A 20,412-nucleotide genomic window follows, 5' to 3' on the forward strand; every position below is an offset into this window, starting at 1 on the left:
CAGGAGAAAAACAACATTCAAATTTCTGTTTTAGACCCCCTTTTCTGTGATGTAGGTATGATGTATCTGAGGGGTGGTCTTAGGTTACACCCCTTCTGTGATGTATGTATGATGTTTCTGGGGGTGGTCTTGATCTAAAAAGGTAAAGGTAAAGGTACCCCTGCCCGTATGGGCCAGTCTTGACAGACTCTGGGGTTGTGCGCCCATCTCACTCAAGAGGCCGGGGGCCAGCGCTGTCCGGAGACACTTGCGGGTCACGTGGCCAGCGTGACATTGCTGCTCTGGCGAGCCAGAGCCGCACACGGAAACGCCGTTTACCTTCCCGCTGGTAAGCGGTCCCTATTTATCTACTTGCACCCGGGGGTGCTTTCGAACTGCTAGGTTGGCAGGCGCTGGGACCGAGCAGCGGGAGCGCACCCCGCCGCGGGGATTCGAACCGCCGACCTTTCAATCGGCAAGCCCTAGGCGCTGAGGCTTTTACCCACAGCGCCACCGGTCTTGATCTACAGGGTGGCAATTTCAAAAGTCTTTATAAGGCCTTGCGCACCATTGTTCTGGGTTCCTCCTCCTTTCCTGCGTGTGAGGGGAGCACCCTGTTGCAACATCAATAAAGATCAAGCTTACTAGCTGCTTTGCTTCTCAATATTCTCTGGTTGGCCTCTGTTATTTTCTCCTGCCAATAGGGAAGCTATGTAAGGACTCTATATGGGCTCTTGGATAAGGGAAAAGGGCAATTTTTGTTTACAACAACTTCCAAGTCCCACCATCCCTGACCCACTTGCCATGCTGCCTGGGACCTGGCCACATCTGGAGAGCTGCAGTACATAACAGACTCCCTGCCTACCATCCGCTGTGGGGACACAGTTTCAAAACAGCCCATTTGCAGAAGATGATTGGCAGGGGGAGGGGGCCTTAACACCTCCCTCTCCCCCCTGCCTGTTGATTTTCCCTTAAAAGAGTATGACCTGCCTACAATGTCCTCAGGATTACAGGACGCAGCCTGAGATGGGTTGGTGGGTAAAGGTAAAGGTAATGGGACCCCTGACCATTAGGTCCAGCCGTGACCAACTCTGGGGTTGCAGCGCTCATCTCACTTTACTGGCCGAGGGAGCCAGCATACAACTTCCGGGTCATGTGGCCAGCATGACTAAGCCGCTTCCGGCGAACCAGAACAGCGCACGGAAACACCGTTTACCTTCCCGCCGGAGCGGTACCTATTTATCTGCTTGCACTTTGACATGCTTTCGAACTGCTAGGTTGGCAGGAGCAGGGACCGAGCAATGGGAGCTCACCCCATCACGGGGATTCGAACTGCCGACCTTCTGATTGGCAAGTCCTAGGCTCTGTGGTTTAACCCACAGCCCCACCCGCATCCAATGTCCTCAGGATTACAAAATCCAGCCTGAGATGGGTAGGTAAGAGGCAGCTTTAAAGCAGCTCCAGGGATATTTACAGAGGACCACAAGCTGGTGAGGAAAAGTCAAGCCCTGCCCAGTTCCCAATTTTCCTCTGTCAAACCTCCTCTCGTGTTTTCCTTAGGAGGGACATGCAGCACTGGGAACCCTGGGTATATATATATTTTCTGGGTGCAGTTAAATTTTGAAGAGCAGGCTCTCACCATGACAACCCACACCGCCGCATCCCCAGGGAGAGTCAGAAATGCAGGTGGCCGTGTTGAGCCATTATTATTTTTTACATGCACACATCAAATAGCACCACACAGTGTAATAACAGATTTCTGAGGATCAGGGTAACTGTGATCCAGGGCGTACCTTCCTGGGGCTATGCTCCATATAACTCAGCAGAGCTTACGTCTGGCTGCACAGGACCCGGGTTCGAATCTCAGCATCTTCAGGTAGGACTAGGAAGGATCCACGGCCGGTCAGTGTGGACAAGACTAAGCTGGGTGGGCGAGTGGTCTGACTCTGCACAAGGCAGCTTCCTTTGTCCATGTTGTAATAAAGCCTATGGACCTTTAACGAAAGGTCTTCAGCCAGCTTTAATGCAATCTTGAGTATTTAATTAGACCTGCAAGGCATCTTGCACAGAAGTGTTACCATTTAAGCTGCTTGGAACCCCATCGCAGGAAAGAAAAAGTATTCAGCCTCTCTTAGATTCTTTCCCCCATTCTCTGACTTCCTGTATGCTATCTGTCGCAAATGATAGTAAAACTTGAAAGACTCATTATCGCCTCATTCACTTGCCAGAGCAAGGAAGGACCATCAATTTCCCTGGTGATACAGCAGATGATAGCATTTGCTTTTGCTCCAAAAAAATAGTTCTGTAGCTGTTCCTTCCTACATTCCCTCTCCACATCACCACTGTTTCACTTTATAGCCAATGTGGCATAGTAGGTAGAGGAGTCTATATCTCAACCTTAGCTCCCCAGATGTTCTCAAACTACAACTCCCATCATCCCTGACCACTGCCCATGCTGGCTAGGAATGATGGGAGTTGTAGCCCAACAGCGTCAGACTAGAACCCAGAAGGTCAGAGTTCAAATCCCTACTCAGCCATGAAGCTCACTGGGTGACCTTGGGCCAGTCGCTTCCTCTCACCTTCACCTACCTCACAGGGTTGTTGTGGGGATTAAATGAGCAGGGGAAGAACTGTGTGCACTACCTTGGGTTCCTTGGATAAAAAGGCGGGATTTCAATGCAGTCAATAAATCCATTCTCCATGTAGCACTGCCCTAGGCAGTGGTGTCTTGTGCCCGTTGCAACTGGTAGGATGGACGGCAGGGAGCCCAACTGTAGGGGGCGCCAGAGTCAACTGAGTCTAGTTTTGTCCCTGTTCTCTGGCCTGATGGGTTTTGCAAAAGCATCATTGAGACCGAAGAGGAAGCTCGCAGGCAGGAGTGAGACCCCCTGGCCAGGTTGCAAATAAGAAGGCAGATGTGCCTGGAATTTTGGGGTTGGTGGGGCAACTCCCCATTTGCCCTGTAGGGCAGGTCTGTAAGTGGAGAACAGAACGGGGCGCAGTGCTGAGAATCCTCTGGGCCCCCTGACATCTGAAGACCTCTTTCCTTCTATTTTGCATTCTCACTCTAAAGCGCACCATTAATCTGGCTTTCAAGCTGGCAACGCCAGGCAGGTATTTTAATTAAAATATTTTTTTAAAGGCTAATAGTGGCTTATGTTATCTATTATGCTGATGGATTACGATGATCCTGTCGTGGGGAGCAGGCTCCTTAAAGCCGACAAGTGCTGCCTCCTTATTTTCTACGTATCACTTCCCGTGCGGAATCCGTGATACTTTTGCAGAAGCACAAAGAGCTCACCGACAACGACGGACGCACGAGGGGGAGAAGGGAAATTGAGTCTGGGCCAGCTCCCTAGCAGAAGCGACCGTGGTCTGGCCTTCAAAGTGGGCCATAATGTATGCCACATGAAAAATAGCACTTAGCCAGCAAAATCATGACTCGCTTCTTAATGAGACGGGAGGAGTTCTCTTTGTTCGGCCTGGTTTTCTCTGTGAGGCCACTCTTCTCGCTGCCTAGCAGTTCAGCAGCCCTGCTCACGAGGAATACAATGCATGGAAGTAACCGAAGGAGTAATAGTACAGTGGTACCTCTGGTTACGTACTTAATTCGTTCTGGAGGTCCGTTCTTAACCTGAAACTGTTCTTAACCTGAAGCACCACTTTAGCTAATGGGGCCTCCCGCTGCCGCCGCGCAATTTCTGTTCTCATCCTGAAGCAAAGTTCTTAACCTGAGGTATTATTTCTGGGTTAGCGGAGTCTGTAACCTGAAGCGGATGTAACCTGAAGCATATGTAACCCGAGGTACCACTGTACATGGAACAGCGACGGACACACCTGTGGAAAGAGCTCACCCTCGCAGCCTCTGCCTTTCCCCACCCTTCCCTCTATCCTCTTATCTCTTCCCTACCCTGCTGACGCACACACACATCAGAACATAATGCTCGCTGGATCAGGCCAATGGCCCCTCTGGTCTAGCAACCTGTTCTGACACTGTCCAACCAGATGCCTGTGGCAAACCCACAAGCAGGATTCGAGCACAAGAGCCCTCTCCCCTCCCGTGGAAGCAGGGCGTAGCCATTGTGGCTAGTTGCCCTCGATAGCTCTCTCCTGCCAGAATTTGTCCAGTTCCCTTTTAAAGTCATCTAGGTTTGGTGGCCATCACGGCCTCCTGTAGGAAGGAGTTCCATAGTTCAACTAGGCGCTGCACAAAGAAGTCCTTGCGTTTATCTGCCCCGAATCTTCCAACATTCAGCTTCATTGGACGTCCATGAGTGTTCCGAGACAGGGAGAAAAAAACATTCCTCTGTCAACTTTCTCCACGTCGTGCACAATTTTGCCTTCCTGCATTGTCAACACATTTTTAACTGTAAGCTCCTGCAGGCAAACCCTTGCCTTCCTGTTTGTGTCATCCTGCAGAGAACAATGTGAATTGGCGGCTCTATCCAAATAAAGTGGGAGGCTTTGCTCCGGGGCTAGGGTTGGGCAGGGCCCTACTATTGGGTAGAGTGAGCTGGCTGCCTCGGGTGGCAGAGTCTAAGAAGCGGCTGTGAGGTGTTGGAGACCAGAGATGTCTGTGCCACACAAGGACTGAACCTTCGCCTCCTGAACTAGCCTGCTGCTCTCAGGTGCAATGGAAGATTTATTTACTTATTTATCCAGTTTATGTGCCTCCCTCCCTCCAAAAGGAGTCCAGGGTGGCAAGATGATGCCCTGTCACCATCTCCAGCAGTGATTCAACAGCCAGTCTAGTCAGCTTCTGAACATGGGAAGCTGAGGGACGCCATCTTGGTTTTTGCAGCCCTCCGAAAGAGGGCACAGATTTATATAACATTTCCCTTTGCTGATTTATATGCATAGGTGCATGTTTAGAAAGCTTGGGTGAAATTCAATATGGCATCATGGAATCATTCCATCAATTTCTGCTTGCCAAACAGAATGATCTCCCTTGCGTGCTGTTCTGGGGGTTCTCCTGGCACTCCAGAGCAGTTTTGGGGGGTTGTGCATGAGGGGAGCAGAGGAAATCCCTGTTGTTTTAGCAGCATCCTTGCTCTGGCTTCTGCTAGTGCACGGGATTAGTTGAATCTAGCCTATAAACAAACAAACAAACAAAAATACACTGCATTTCACCAAAGTGGGGGTGCCTGCGACCCACTTAGCTGTTTGCCAGCCCTTACTCTCTTTTCTCAGGGTTATTTTTGTTGAAACAGGACGTGGGACCAGGCAGCCCTACAAACAGAGATCCTCTGCAAAGATGGCCACCCTTCCTCAAGCTGCAAAATATATTAGGGCAGTCCTCTCCTCTAAGGAACGTGGTAAGCACTGCAAACTTCTCAAGATCAGGGTGAGGGGCAGAGAGCTCAATGGAGCTATGCAAGATGTCTGGAGTGTCTGGTTTAAGCTGTGAGCCTCCACCCATGCTCAGACAGCATACTTGTAAATAAATGCAAATATTAGCAGAGATTAGCCAGTCTGCAGTGAGTGCATTCTGCAAGAAACTGAACCCTGGTAATACAGCACTGGAATCCCTGGGCCATCGCTTGCTGGGGTCTTGAGCCATGCATCATGATAGATCAATAAAACCCAAGGTTCCTGCAACCAGAAAGTTACCCCATAGGCCACAGAACTCGGAGGCGCAGTCGTACAAGTCCAGGTTTGGGGGGAGTTTGTTTTGTTCTCTTTCTACCCTCTTTCCGGAAAACCAAGTCCTTTGGGGCCTGATTCACCGGCTGTTCATCCAGACACTATGAAATGAACCTGTGCCGACAGGCCTTTTTCTTAAGGCATCCTGAAGTCACCTTTTTATTGTTCCTCATCACTTGTTTGTTGTGGTTACTCATTTCATGAGCGGCAAGGCTGTGACAACTGAGAATGTATGACGCACAAACGTTGCCTCCCGAAGAAACTTAATCGTTGCCACCCATCCAGTAGGCAGCATTTGTAAGGCAGTTTTTATCGTAGATACAAGGGATTCATCTCTATATGTAGGCCATATCATCAAAAGCATTTTTTCTTCCTTGCTTTCCCTGATCTTCCCCTGCTACTGTTCCCCAAACCGTTCCATTTATAAGTATTTTTAAAACCACCTAATATTTTAATGCCTCCAAGTCACCATCATCCATTAATAGCCCTATTTGCAGTTGACCCATTGAAATTAGTAGACATGGCTAGCTTACATCCATTAATTTCAGTGGGATGCAACATATTATTGTTGTTTGTTTGTTTGTTTTGATTTCCAGCATGAGGTCCTGGGGCAATTTAAGAACACAGTATTAAAAAGTGTTTAAAACAAATTACTGTTACAAGAAGAGGGAGAGGGCCATAAAAACAGGGATGCAGACAAAAAAAAGCAACAAAACGTTATTATAAACACAGAGATTCGGTAGTAGCAAGGTCTGATCTTATGGGTCATGGAGCCTGCACAAAAAGGAATGTCTTTACAAGACCTCTGAAACAACTGATGGATGATCTTTCACAGAAGGCAGAGGAACAGCATCCTAGAATGCCACCCAGGCAACGGCAGAAAACATCCATTTTCAGGGCACCACCCTGATGTTTATAAAAATATCCGTATACTGTTGCATCATTAGAAATATATATCAAACTGGTTTACAGCAATAAAAACTTAAAACCGTGCTGTAATGGTTCTAGGGGTTGCTCGTGCGTAAATCGGCGCCACGCTTGGCTGAGTTACCTGGGTGAACCCTTTCTGTCCGGACAACCACTCACCCGTGGCTGTCTCAATCGCTGGCAGAATCCGTCAGTGGGCGTTTCTTGAACTTCTTCCAGCAAAGAAGCTCTTTGACGCCTAGTCTCCGCCTACTCTCCCTGCGCGGAAGCCTTCTGCGCAGGGAGGGTGTGGGCAGCGGAGGACCCGTGCTCTCCCCGCTGGTCTCCGGCGAGGAGTCATGGAGCCATCTCACCGATTCCCCCATCTGCCCCCCTTCTCCACTAGTGTTACGCTGATTTCCTTCCCCAGAAGATGGGCTGCTTCTCTCCCTCCCGGTACGCTCTCCGGAATCCCTCTGGAGCCCTCCCTCTCCCTCTGGCTCCAATGGCAGTTCCCTGACATGTACAATACAAATTCATATTAAAAGGCTAAAAGCAGACATCAGTTAACCACTGTGGGCGATGTGTTCTTAATTGCCTGGCAGAACAGTAAAGTTTTCAGCGGGTGTTTAAATGCGGGTTCTTGCTGAATCTCTAGTTCCACAGGGCTGGGCCAATGACACCAAAGGCTTGGTTCCTTTTTGTTGTCAAATGAGCCTTGCTAACTCAGAGGACGCCCAGCGACGCTCTTGCAGATTATCTCAGTGCTCGAGCAAAGATAGAAGAGTTCAAGTGATCCGTGAAGTACCGCAGAACCACGTTGTGAATTAATTCAAGAAGCTTGAACCTGGCTCAGCAGCAAGTGGGCTTTGTAAGGTATAGAGTGCTATGAGTAAAAATTCCCCCCAGAGATTATCTAAGTCCATCAGGGAACAACAGTGTCACAACAGGGCCAACCCATTCCTGGGACAGATGCCGAGAAGAATGACTACCTGAGGATTTGTGGCCAGACGCCAACCCCCTCTGTAGTTCAGGCCACAAATCCACCAGTTATATAGACCCCATTCCTGTGGTTTTTTGGGGCCACAAGAATCTGCCTTATCCTGAGTCACAGGTTGATTGATTTGACTCAGGGTTGCCTACAGGAACTGCCGCACCTCTCCAGGAGTTCAGGCAAGGGACCATCCTAGCCCTACCTGGAGATGTTGCCAGTGATTGGACCTAGGACTTTATGCATGTGCAGCAGATGTTCTGCCGCTGAGCTATACAGCTATATAGAAAGAGAGACTGAGGCTCTGGCAAGGAGGACGTTTTTCATGTCTCCAGGCTGAAGGTTGTCGGTGGCGGGGTGGAACTCCTTTGTAATAAATGTTAAATCTGCCCTTATTCCCTTATAGAGTCCTTTGCAGGTTCTCCATTGGTCGGAGAAAATAACAGAGGCTAATCAGAGAATATTGAGAAGCAAAGCAGCTAGTAAGCCTGATCTTTACTGAACTGTTTCAACAGGGTGCTCCCCTCACATGCAGGAAAGGAGAAGGACCCAGAACAAAGGTGTGTCTGCCCTTATATGGACATTTTAAATTGCCCACCTTGGAGTCCAAGACCACCCCCAGAAACATCATACCTACATCACATAAGGGGTGTAGCTCAAGACCCCCCCATACATCATACCTACATCACAGAAAAGGCGGTCTACAACAGAAATCTGAGTGAGTTGTTTACCTCCTGTCTGGCAGGTTACCTGTTAATGCTGACTTGATTGGATACCCTGGGGAGGCTGACCAGTCTGTATTAATGACAAATACTTAGCTTCTGAGCCAGGTCACAGGCTCACCCTATTTATACACAGACATACCCTTAAGACAGGATTTGTGAACAAAAAGACAATGGGGAGGCTCCCCCACCTCCTCCCTCCTTGCAGAGGAAACATTTGAAAATGGTTTCAGGGCGGTCCTCCTGTGCTGCTCCAGACATGTGGTCCACACATCTATGTCTGCGCTTGGTTGGTACAATTATGAACATTTATTATATTTATAAGACCTTAAATTTTTTATTTCACCTTCCACAAAGGAGCTTTTCTCCAAGGGAAAACAAGGCCTTATTATTATTATTATTATTATTATTATTATTATTATTCCTGTTCTCCAGCAATGCAAAGTTCCTCAAAAGACAGCACCTGAGCTCCGCCAGAGTGCACAACACCCTCTCTAGTATCCGCTTCCCGCTGCTGAAACATCTGCTTTGAAACCGCTTGTGTTAAAAACTATGAGCCGTGTGTGTGTGTGTGTGTGTTGTGTGCAGGCTGAGTGCTTTGCAGCTGAGCACTTCCAATTATGAAAGAAGCTTCTGCCTCGGGGTCTTCAGGAACAATTCACTACTAGATATTTGGGCTCCAAGTCAAGAACACCAGTCAGAGCAGCAGCAACAGCAGCAGGGGATATAGCAGGACACAGAAACAAGCCAGGAAGGAAAAGCCACAGCTCAAAGAGGCACATGTGGCATCAGTGAGATGACTCTCTTTTTAAGGCATGAATGGCAAGGCAGCTGATTCTAAATTTCACAGGCTTGTCTCAGTCATTTGTCAGCACCCCAAAGGTTTACAAGCAGAGATGGAGATAGCTGCTGGGTATATATAGAGGCCTGTGGAGATGTTCAAGTTTCCTTTAGAATGCAAATTGCTGGTGGTTAATTCTTCATTGGAGTTTGAAGGGAGGAGAGAGTTCTGCAAAAGAATAAACCATGTGCGGGAACAAAACACTGACTTTTGATTCAGGAAGCATCAAGGTACTTTACCCGTGACTGGCACACCAGTTCTGGCTGCAACTAACTGTTGTTGTTGTTGTTGTTGTTGTTGTTGTTGTTGTTGTCATCACCAGCATCACTATCTATATCCCTCCCTTTCTCCCAAAGGAGCCCAGAGTTGCAAACTGATGCACATTTTAAAAACAAAGCAAAAACATTCTACAGCAGTTAAAATATTCTGGGCAAAGGGAAACCAGTTGCAGCGTTCTAAACATATTATGAATGGGGTGGCAACTCCACCTATTGATTCACCACCATGCAAGATTAGAGACAGTGGAAAGTTCGGCTGTGGTGTGGTGGATGATGTCTGGGCTGAAGACTGGAGAGGTCTAAATCCTTTCTCAGCCACATCATTTCCTGGGTGATCTTGGGCCGCTTATTTGTCTCTCAGCATTGAGCTACCTTACAGGGTTATTGGGAAGATAAGGGGAAAGACTCTGCTGTACATACCAACCTACTGCTCTCTAGGTCTTTTGGGGAAATACAGTTCCTACAAGCCCCAGGTAGCATGGTTAGGGATGTAAAAAGGTAAAGGTACCCCTGCCCGTATGGGCCAGTCTTGACAGACTCTGGGGTTGTGCGCCCATCTCACTTAAGAGGCCAGGGGCCAGCGCTGTCCGGAGACACTTCCGGGTCACGTGGCCAGCGTGACATCGCTGCTCTGGCGAGCCAGAGTCGCACACGGAAACGCCGTTTACCTTCCCGCTGGTAAGCGGTCCCTATTTATCTACTTGCACCCGGAGGTGCTTTCGAACTGCTAGGTTGGCAGGCGCTGGGACCGAGCAGCGGGAGCGCACCCCGCCGCAGGGATTCGAACCGCCGACCTTTCGATCGGCAAGTCCTAGGCGCTGAGGCTTTAACCCACAGCGCCACCTGCGGGATGAGGGCACACCAATTGCACATTATCCTGAGCAACGCTCCAATCTTGACAGGAGCGCATATTTACTTGGCAAGAAGACCTACAATTTTCTGTGCATACAACTGGGGTGGACAGAGGTGAGTCCTATTGAGCAGAGCGGGATTTCCTTCAAAGTAAACATGCACTGCACTGCACATCAGTTAGATCAGTGCTGGGCGACATTTTTCAGCCTGAGGGTTGGATTTTTTCATGGGGGGCCTTTGTAGGGGAGGGGAGTGTCATGCCAGTGGTGGGAGGGGCCAGAGGCAAATGTGGGTGGAGCAAGGAGCACAGCTCTTTCCCTCTGTACAGCAGCTTTCACATGTAGTCAGAGGTTTCTGCAGTGGCGGACCTTGGACTCTCAAATTTCAGCAGCGGCCTGTGCAACACTAAATTTGTGTACCCACTGCCTCTCTCGCTCCATTCTACGGCATGCTTTTGCTGTCCCCTGTAACTACGCCACCCTAAAACCGCCTCTGGTTTCTGCGCGCGCACACACACACACACACACACACCCTCCTGCTAGGCTTGCGAGAGGCATTTGATGCAGCTCAACGGCATATTCCAGCCAGGCAAAAGTACCTGAGGTGGGGATGGGGGCAAGGCCAGCAAGAGGTTGATTAAAAGGCCAGCAAGAGGTTGATTTAATCAGTTGATTAAAAACCTATGTAATTCATTTAAGGAAACCTCACAGGGTTGTTGTGAGGATAAAATGGGGACGAAGAGAACCATGTACACTACCTCAAGCTCCTTGGAGGAAGGAAGGTGGGCTAGAAATGAAATAAGTCCCCATAGGATACTCAAGTATTCTGTGGCCTAGATGGGAAGATTAAAAACAATTTTGGAACACAAATGCAAGGCCTCCAGAGCCCACTTACACTTCTGCTGTGGTCTCTCTCACACACTTTATTAACATGACTACATTCAAATATGGCGCAGTCACTTCTAGAAAGGCCCAGGGGTGCTTTTTGGCCTAAGGTGTTCATCCACCATTTTAAAAAATAACCTATTATAAACGGATGAAAAATTCATATTGTTCTCACATGGGGAGAGCTTGAAAAATTGGTGGACGGCAAGGAAAAGGAAATTGTTTTGTCTGCTTTTATTGCCGCGCCGAACTGTCTCCTCAGAACACAAACGGGCTCTCCCACTGGAGACAGAGAGTTCCTGGAGGCAAAGAGGCGAAGGCAAGTCACTTGCAACGTGATCCCTGGAGAGATGGAGAGCGCAGGGATTTTAACCGCTTTCACAACTTCTCTGTAGCTTCAATTGGTCAAAAGACCCCACAAACGCTGTCAGGTCAAGACATCTTTGTTGTGGAGGAAAAGAAAAGAACAAACGGGATTTCAGCTTGCTAATTCTCACAGAACCACATCTACTCTTCTTTCAAGAAGGGTGTATGCAGAATTTTTTCCACCTGCAGTTACTGAAAGGAAGATCTAACACTAATTGAAAAGTAAGTCGGAAGGAAATAAAGGCTGAGAGAAAAACAGCCTACAGGTTGTTCCTAAAAATGAATCGGTGAGAGAAGAATAGGCTGCCTTTCTCTCTGTCGCCCCCACTGGTACAGGTAACTTATTACAAGTATTGTTACTTTACTTCCAGTGCCATGAAGGGTTCCTTACCCCAAACATTTGAGCTCTCATTTTGCTCAAACACTGGAATTCCTTCCCTGAGAAGATTTGCCTGGAGCCATTATTGCCATCTTAGAGGCACCGAGCTCAGTCTGTCCTGTTCTCCTGACCTTTTAATAGCAACTGAAGAAAAGGAGAAGATGGTAACTGTTTGTGTCCTGAATTGCCGAGTCGCTGGTTCGGCTTAGGCAGCTAAGAGGCTACTGGCTCCTCCCGGCTCCGGGTCGCTCTCGTCGCCAGGCTTGCGTTTCATAACAAACCCATTAAAAAGCTTTTTTTAAAAAAAGAAGTAATGAATTCCACACCTGCTGTGCAAGTGAATGATTCACCCAGGCCTTTTTAGCTGGCGAATGTCAGATACTTCGTGACTATTTACGGTGTGTTCTTTGGGCGTCATTTATGGAAAGATTATTTCTATCTGACAGATGAGACAAAAGATATGAAGAGGGCATCAGGCACCACAACCCCAGATGAACCCATGGTTCTTGCTGAAAGACACACAGAAAAAGTCCAGGGCTGTATGGAAAGCTCTGGAACACACACACACACAAACACCCAAAAAATCCTGGGAATTGTAGTTTATCCCTCCAGAACTATTATTCCCATGGCACTTAGCAAAGTACAGTCCCCAGGGTTATTGGGGGGTGTGTGTGATTTAAATATGTGGTGTGAACCATCGAGACGGATTCATGGCTAAACCACTTTGGAAGGAGAACAGGTGTCTCGTGAAAACTCTCAGAACCCTTAAAAAAATAACCACACCTCCCAGAATTCTTTGGGGGAAGCAATGACTGTTTAAAGCAGTATCGTAGCACTTTGTATTCATGGTGTGAATGTGACCCTCGTCTTGCTTCAGTCTGATCTATACCATGCCTGAACTTTGCTTTGGACCCAACTTGAGTGTTGCATCACCTCACACCACATCCTGAAAGGAGAATTCTGGACCAAGTTGCAGGTGGAGGTTATGTTTTGCTCCCACCAGACTCCAGGGGTGCTGCATTACAACATCAGTATTTAGTCTGGGAAATGATATGCAAGGAAATAACTGCCCATGATAATGGAGGAGGAAGAAGAATATGTTTCAAATGAATTTATACATAGGATTTGGCAGCTCTGAACCTGATGGAGTTTTCCTTGCACTGGTCTGCCTTTTCTTGCAAGGAATCACTTGCATTCAAGACTCTCATGCATTATTGCTGATAAGAAAATATCTTGACTAATTGCTTGCACTTCAAATTACAGTACACCCCAGCATCGCTTTTACACATCGCTGATAGCTCTTCTCCACCTTCCCCTTGCTCTGATCATCAGACATGTGCTAGGAAAACACAGTTGCTCTGAAGCTGGTTATCAGAGATACCTGCCCAGCTGCAGTGTGTGATCCTGCCTTAATGGCCATGTGCTGGATGCTACCTTAGTGCTCCTGCACATGCACTGACAATGGAGACAAAGTATTGGCTCCAATGCTTGTCCTACTCCCTAGGAGACCTATTGAAATTAATGGACACTTCAGTGAGTTGACTGTATTTATTACATAATTTCTTCGTGTGCCTCATCCGTGAGAGGTCTGGAGGGTGGCAACATGAAAACAGGCCTTTTCTGCAGTGACTCCCCATTTGTGGACTGCCCTCTCCAGGGAGGTTCGACTGGCGCCTTCATTGTACACCTTTAGGCGCCAGGCAAAAACGTTCCTCTTTGACCAGGACTTTGGCTGATTGACATCTGATGCCCTTTTAAATGTGTTGTGGGAGGTGGTTATTGGTTTGTTGTTGTTCTTACTTCTATTATGTATTGTGGTTTTTATGTTGTGATTTTACGATGTGAACCATCCTGAGATCTATGGGTATAGGGCAGTTTACTTACTTACTTATTTACTTACTTACTTCATCCATCTCACTCTTTTCCTCTAAGGAGCTCAAGGGGGCATCCATGGTTCTCCCCCACCTCATTTAATCCCCACAGCAACTCTGTGAGGTAGTGAGGCATCTAATCATAAGCCTGCATTTTTATCAAAGCTTATATTTTTGATTAAGGCCTGTATTTTAAAATGAGCTTAAAGATTTTCAAATGTTTATGCCAGGCAGAAGACCAGCTGCCTAAGAACCTTGGCAAGATGTTTATTCTCCTGGACAAGGGGGCCCCCTGATTTATAGCAGAAAACAATTCTCAAAGTCGTAAAAAGGGAATTACAGGCTGACAGCCAAGGTTACACTGACCCTACATATTACAGAAGATAAAAAAAGAGATAAACATAATTAAGAGTTGATAAATAGTAAAATAAAACCATGTGCCTCCCATTAAACTTGAGCCATATTTTCCTAAGGTTGAAAGGTCAAGAGCAGTGAAAAAGGCAACTGGCTTGGCTGGAGAAGATAGGTTTCTTCCTATCTTATTTTGAGGCTGGAAACTGTTCCTTCCTTTTTTACTTTGAAAAGGTTTATTCTTCTAAAAAGCTATCTATGTTATGTATTAAATATATTGGCTTAAATGTAATTATGCAAAGGATTTAGAAAGAAAGAAATGTTAAATCCTTATGCTAGATTCTTATTTCATATAGTTGGAAGAGATCACAGGGGCCATCAGCCCAGCCCCCCTGCCAAGCAGGAAACATCATTAGAGCACACATATGGTTGTCAGGCCTTTGTTTAAAGACCTCCAAGAGAAGGAGATCTTTCAATGATGATGTGAACTCAAGATCCTTGACATCTGTTTAATATAAAAATTTAAGATTAACCATTTGTTTTGGAGGGCAATAGGGCAAGGAGGGCAAGAGGTGAGCTGGTAATTAAGGTTCCTTGTTGAGACACATGTAAGATATATTACTACTTATTTGTCATTTATAGATAGAAGAATATATAGCTTTTTGTTTCCCATAAAAGGGCAAAAGGAAATGGGTGTATCTTTTGTGATTGGTTCTAACAAACAGCCAATAGGAATTTCAACCAGGCTGATTGGACAGAGGCAGCCACAGGAGGAGCAAGGGGGCTGGATTAAGGAAATATAAGTGCTGGCCAGAATGGTAGGAGGGCAGGCCAGAGCTTGGTAACCATATACCACTGTGCCTCTCATTTATTTGTCTGACAAATAAATTATTATTTTAATTTCTCTATTGCTGCGTTGAATATTTCATTCCAGCTAAGCGTTAACCACAAGCAGGGTGCTATAGTAGGCTAGGCTGAGAGGCAGTGAGTGGCCCCCAATGACACCCAGTGAAGTTCATGGCTGAGTGAGCATTTGAATCCTGCTTCCTAGCTCCTAATCTGACATGCTAACCTCTACAAACTTGTTGTTGTTTAGTCATTTAGTCGTGTCCGACTCTTCATCACCCCATGAACCAGAGCACGCCAGACACTCCTGTCTTCCACTGCCTCCTGCAGTTTGGTCAAACTCATGCTGGTAGCTTCGAGAACACTGTCCAGCCATCTCGTCCTCTGTCGTCCCCTTCTCCTTGTGCCTCCATCTTTCCCAACATCAGGGTCTTTTCCAGGGAGTCTTCTCTTCTCACGAGGTGGCCAAAGTATTGGAGCCTCAGCTTCACGATCTGTCCTTCCAGTGAGCACTCAGGGCTGATTTCCTGAAGAATGGATTGGTTTGATCTTCTTGCAGTCCATGGGACTCTCAAGAGTCTCCTCCAGCACCATAATTCAAAAGCATCTACAAACTTAAGGAAAATCAACTTTGTGAAACAATCCCTGAAGCAAAACACAGCCAATTTTTCAGTGCAGTACTCCAGCCAAGTAGTGTGTACTAGCATCAAGTGTGGGTGGGTCTACTTGGAATCAAACTTAGTTGCATGCCACCCCATGCATTCACAGCACTTTTATATACCACTACTAACAGTCAGGGATATGGGTGGCACTGTGGGTTAAACCACAGAGCCTAGGACAGTGGCGTAGCGTGGGGGGTGCAGGGGGGGCCAGCTGCACCGGGTGCAACATCTGGGGGTTAGGGAAATCCACGGGTTAGGGGGCGCAAATCCACGGGTTAGGGGGCGCAAATCCATGGGTTAGGGGGCGCAAATTACTTGCCTTGCCCCGGGTGCTGATAACCCACGCTACGCCACTGGCCTAGGACTTGCCGACCAGAAGGTCAGCGGTTCGAATCCCCACCATGGGGTGAGCTCCCGTTGCTCGGTCCCTGCTCCTGCCAACCTAGCAGTTTGAAAGCATGTCAAAGTGCAAGTAGATAAATAGGAACCGCTCCGGCGGGAAGGTAAACGGCGTTTCCATGTGCTGCTCTGGTTCGCCAGAAGCGGCTTAAGTCATGCTGGCCACATGATCCGAAAGCTGTATGCCAGCTCCCTTGGCCAATAAAGCGAGATGAGCACCGCAACTCCAGAGTCGGTCACGACTGGACCTAATGATCAGGGGTCCCTTTACCTTATTAACAGTCATGGCTGTCCTGTCCCAAAACCCTGGGAACTGTTGTTTGTTAAGCGAGTCCCCATGTCTGTTAAAGTGGTATAAAGGTACTTTGTGTGTATGGTGTGAATGAGACCTAAGAGTCTGCGTACATCTGCATGTCCCTAGAAGAGCTACCTCTGCCGACAGCAGCCTTCTAAAGACCATAACTAACTGACTTAACAAAGAAGAGAAGTAATCTGAATATAATAGAAAATGAAAACCTTCTAGTGAGAGCTAAAGCTGGGATTTTTTAAAGCACCTAAGCCACTCAGAAGCACAAATCCCATTTACTTTGCACGGCACGTACATGTCAAACAGGGGAGGCCTGAATGTGCAAGTGTACATTTTGTTTGCTTCAGTCAGTCTGAGTGCAGCCCTCTTCCAACCAAATGCGACTGTATTTATAAATAGGGTTGTTGTCTGATCTCAAAAATCTGTGTTGCTGGAGTTTTAATTGATTATATCTGCATACATTTGCATATTAATAGAACGAACAGGCCTTCTTGCCACAAAACGCTGCAGTGTGCCCTTTTCAAGTTACTTCCTTTCATCCTATTCTAGTTTTCCTGTTCTGCTCTAGTAGGGCGTGTCAAAATTTTTTCCAAATTCCAAAAATGAGAGGTGCTAAAAAGTTGTAACACGACTTGAGAATTCAAAAAGGTATTTTGGTTAAATAAATATAATTTAGTTTTGCTTGGTAAGTAAAATGTGTTTAAAGTGTCTACTAAATAGCATCAATTCATTCAGCCAGTCAAGACATCATCTTAGAAGAAGCATCCCTTTCTGTGTAAAAAGCAGGAAGGCAGACGCTCCCAAGCATCCCTATTTTCCAGGGACAGTCCCAGATTTACACAAGCCATTCCGGTTTCTGATTTGATCCTGGAATGTCCCACTTTAGGACATCCCTATTTTCATCAGACAAATATTAGAGGGTATGGAGTTATGCAACAGCCGAGCCATCTGAAAGCAGCCATGTATAGGGAAGTGGGTTTTTAAAAAAATATTTAATGTTTTATTATGTTTTTATATATGTTGGAAGCTGCTCAAAGTGGCTGGGGCAACCCACTCCTATGGGTGGGGTATAAATGTTGTTCTTCTTGTTGCTGTTATGGGATAGGACGTCCCTATTTTTGTTGGAGAAATGTTGGAAGGTATGGGAATGCCTCTCCTAAGATGGCTCCTGCCTGCCGTGTTTGTTGTGAGTGCTCATATTGAAAATACGGTTACAAAAGCCTGTTGCCTGCCCCCTCTCTCTGCCAAGCAGTGGCAAGAGTGCATGGGGTCTCAGGCGCCCACACAGGGTCTGTATCCCTTTGGAGAATAGAAGGAGCAGTGGAGACAGTCATAGCTTTAAGAAATAGGGTTTATTCACCTATTTACACCCTCAGTCTGCATGGAGTGAGTCCAGATCTTACAGCATGGCCCAAAGCATTGCAGGCAGCCCTTCCTGCTCCCTTGCCAAGAGAAATCTCCCTCCTTTCTTCTTCCCAGTGTTATTAGAAAAAACTGCTCCCTTTCCCTTATGGGGTATTCTGGAGCCCGTATAGAGGCTTTGACGGTTCCCTATTGGTTGGAGGAAATAACAAGGGCCAACCAGAGTATATTTGAGAAGCAAAGCAGCTAGTAAGCCTGATCTTTATTAAAGGAAAATAAACTGTTGCAACAAGGTCCCCAGTCACCACACACAGGAGGGAGGAGCGCCCTGAACAATGGCGCACAAGCCCATATATTGACTCTTGAAATTGCCCACTGATATGGAAGACCCCCCTGTAGCCGAAGACCCCCCCCCCAAATGATACATACATCACAGAAGGTGGTGGTCTACAGCAGAAAGCCTTTCTGCTAGGATACCTAAAAATGGTCACTGATTGCATTACCTGAGCAGCCTGACCATTCTTTTGTGATGGTTAATACGCTAGTTCCTGAATCCAGGTCACAGGCTCACCCTATTCATACACAAATAGGCCCTTAAAACAGGATTTGCAAGCAAACAGACAATGGCAAAGCTTTCTCCATTTGCCTCCCTTACTGCAGAGGAATATCTGAGGTCACTGGGAGAGTCAAAATGGCTTCAGGATTGCTCTCCCATACTATTTCAGACACATGGTTCATATATTTAGATATGTGAACATTTATGAATATTTATTCTATATTTGAGACCTTAACATTCTTACAACACCAGAAGACCCTTGCCCTCCCCCAGAGCAGTTAGCTCGGCAGCCTTCCAAATCTCCAGTCTCTGGTCACACCTGGGCAAGAAGTTACCCTTGTCTTGTGGACTACACTGAATGGTTTTCTACTGTACTGTAATGCTAACAGGTCCGCTCTTCCCTAAGCCAGCCAGGCTGGTTTGCATAAGGCAGCCCAGGAGTTCCCTGCCTGGCACAGCCCTGCAGTTCATGTTTTAATCCATTCCCCAATGAATCAAAACCCTGGGATTTGTTCATTTCAAGGGTTTGCCCCGAATCTCTAACAATACTTTAAAAAAAATAAGAAGAAAAAAAGAAACCTGAGTTGAGAGCATCTTTTAAAATTGATTAATAGGGTTTTAACTGATTAATGGAACCAATTCATCAGCTAAACGTTGCAGCCTTCTTCACGAGCTATGAGTGGAGTTCAGTGTAGCACTAAAGAGATTGTTTCATCAGCACAAGAATTGGTGCTTGCAGATTTTGGGGGGCCTGTGTGGGGAGGAGAGGCAGGAAAGCCCCACTGGGCTGGTGGGAGTCCTTACGCTGTAGCTGAATCTGACCCTGTGCATCCAGAATCTGACCCCTACGTGTAGTTATGTAGCAAGTGACAAGCCTTATTTGGGGCAGTAGTCTGATGTGGGCGACTTTTTTATGGCTCCCACCTCTGCACATAATTTTGTCAGCTTTTAAAAACAAAGTTTGTTATAAATAAATGTTGTGCCATCTAAGGGTTTATGGCAAAGAAAAATGAACTGATCGGAACGCAGTTATTTCCCCAAACTGACTTTTCGTATGTAAACCTAGAGGGACTTTTGTTTAAGCAAGGTAAGAGTTTTGAGGGAATTAGCTGGGGACTATTAAACTGCACATTCAGCCGTAACTCCTTTAATGATGTTTTCTGATTGATAACACTAATATAATTAATATTCCTTGCCAAGAGGAAAGATAAGTACTTTAGAGAAAATTTGAGAACCGATCTAGGAGAAAGGCTTCATTTGTTTTTATAGTCTTTTGTCATAATGTTCTTTTTATTTGAAAAGTATGATGAACCTCTCTCTCCAGCTGAAGTTCCTGGCACTGCAACAAAAAGAGTGGGGAGGTGCAAGCAAGCCTTTCGCTGCAACAGCTTGTTTCCAATTCATTCCTCTAATATCTTGATAATATTTATCATTTATAAAGCTGAAATATACTCGGAGTTGAGAGTGGGTTTCATGCTCTTTATTCAGCTCATAGTGGTGAGGAGGAATGGAAGTTTCCCGAGAATATCTGCTTTATATACATTATTTACACAATGGGCCCCACGTGATTGGCTAATTCCGGGATTCACCTGTAGGCCAATCAGGTTGCGGATTCACTTCCACCTGAAGCTGGATTGGGTGGCTCCAGTCGACCAATCAGACTGCTGCATTCTGAATCCTATTGTTCTAGGACCAATCAGACTGCTGCATTCTGAATCCTATTGTTCTAGGACCAGTCAGACTGCTGCATTTTGGATCCTATTAAACTCAGTACATAACAAAAGCACTTTAGGGGAAGGCTGCAGCTGAGAGACAGAGCAGCTGCTTTGCATGCAGAAGGTCCCAGGTTCAGTCCCTAATGGCATCTCCATCTTCTAGTAGCAAAATGGAACTTCACCTCCCTCTCTGAGAGCCAGTGTGGTGTAGTGGTTAAGAGCAGTAGTCTCGTAATCTGGGGAACCGGGTTCGCGTCTCCGCTCCTCCACATGCAGCTGCTGGGTGACCTTGGGCCAGTCACACTTCTCTGAAGTCTCTCAGCCCCACTCACCTCACAGAGTGTTTGTTGTGGGGGAGGAAGGGAAAGGAGAATGTTAGCCGCTTTGAGACTCCTTAAAGGGAGTGAAAGGCGGGATATCAAATCCAAACTCTTCTTCTCCCTTCCAACTCAACACTTCTATAATTTCTATGATTTCTCCGCACATACCCTACATCTATTCT

At 46.7% G+C, this 20,412-nt stretch overlaps 1 long non-coding RNA gene across 1 annotated transcript in view; it reads right to left on the reverse strand.

Moving 5' to 3' along the window:
- Nucleotides 1-17,612: 17,612 nt before the first annotated feature.
- Nucleotides 17,613-20,412, reverse strand: part of LOC307203680 — a 398,536-nt gene continuing 395,736 nt past the window's right edge. Inside the window, exon 2 of the long non-coding RNA XR_013833329.1 lies at nt 17,613-17,715. This is a non-coding gene — a long non-coding RNA (uncharacterized lncRNA). The remainder of the gene's footprint in view (nt 17,716-20,412) is intronic.

This window comes from Podarcis cretensis (genome assembly GCF_951804945.1).
Source record: "Podarcis cretensis genome assembly, chromosome: 15".
Taxonomy (NCBI): Eukaryota; Metazoa; Chordata; class Lepidosauria; order Squamata; family Lacertidae; genus Podarcis; species Podarcis cretensis.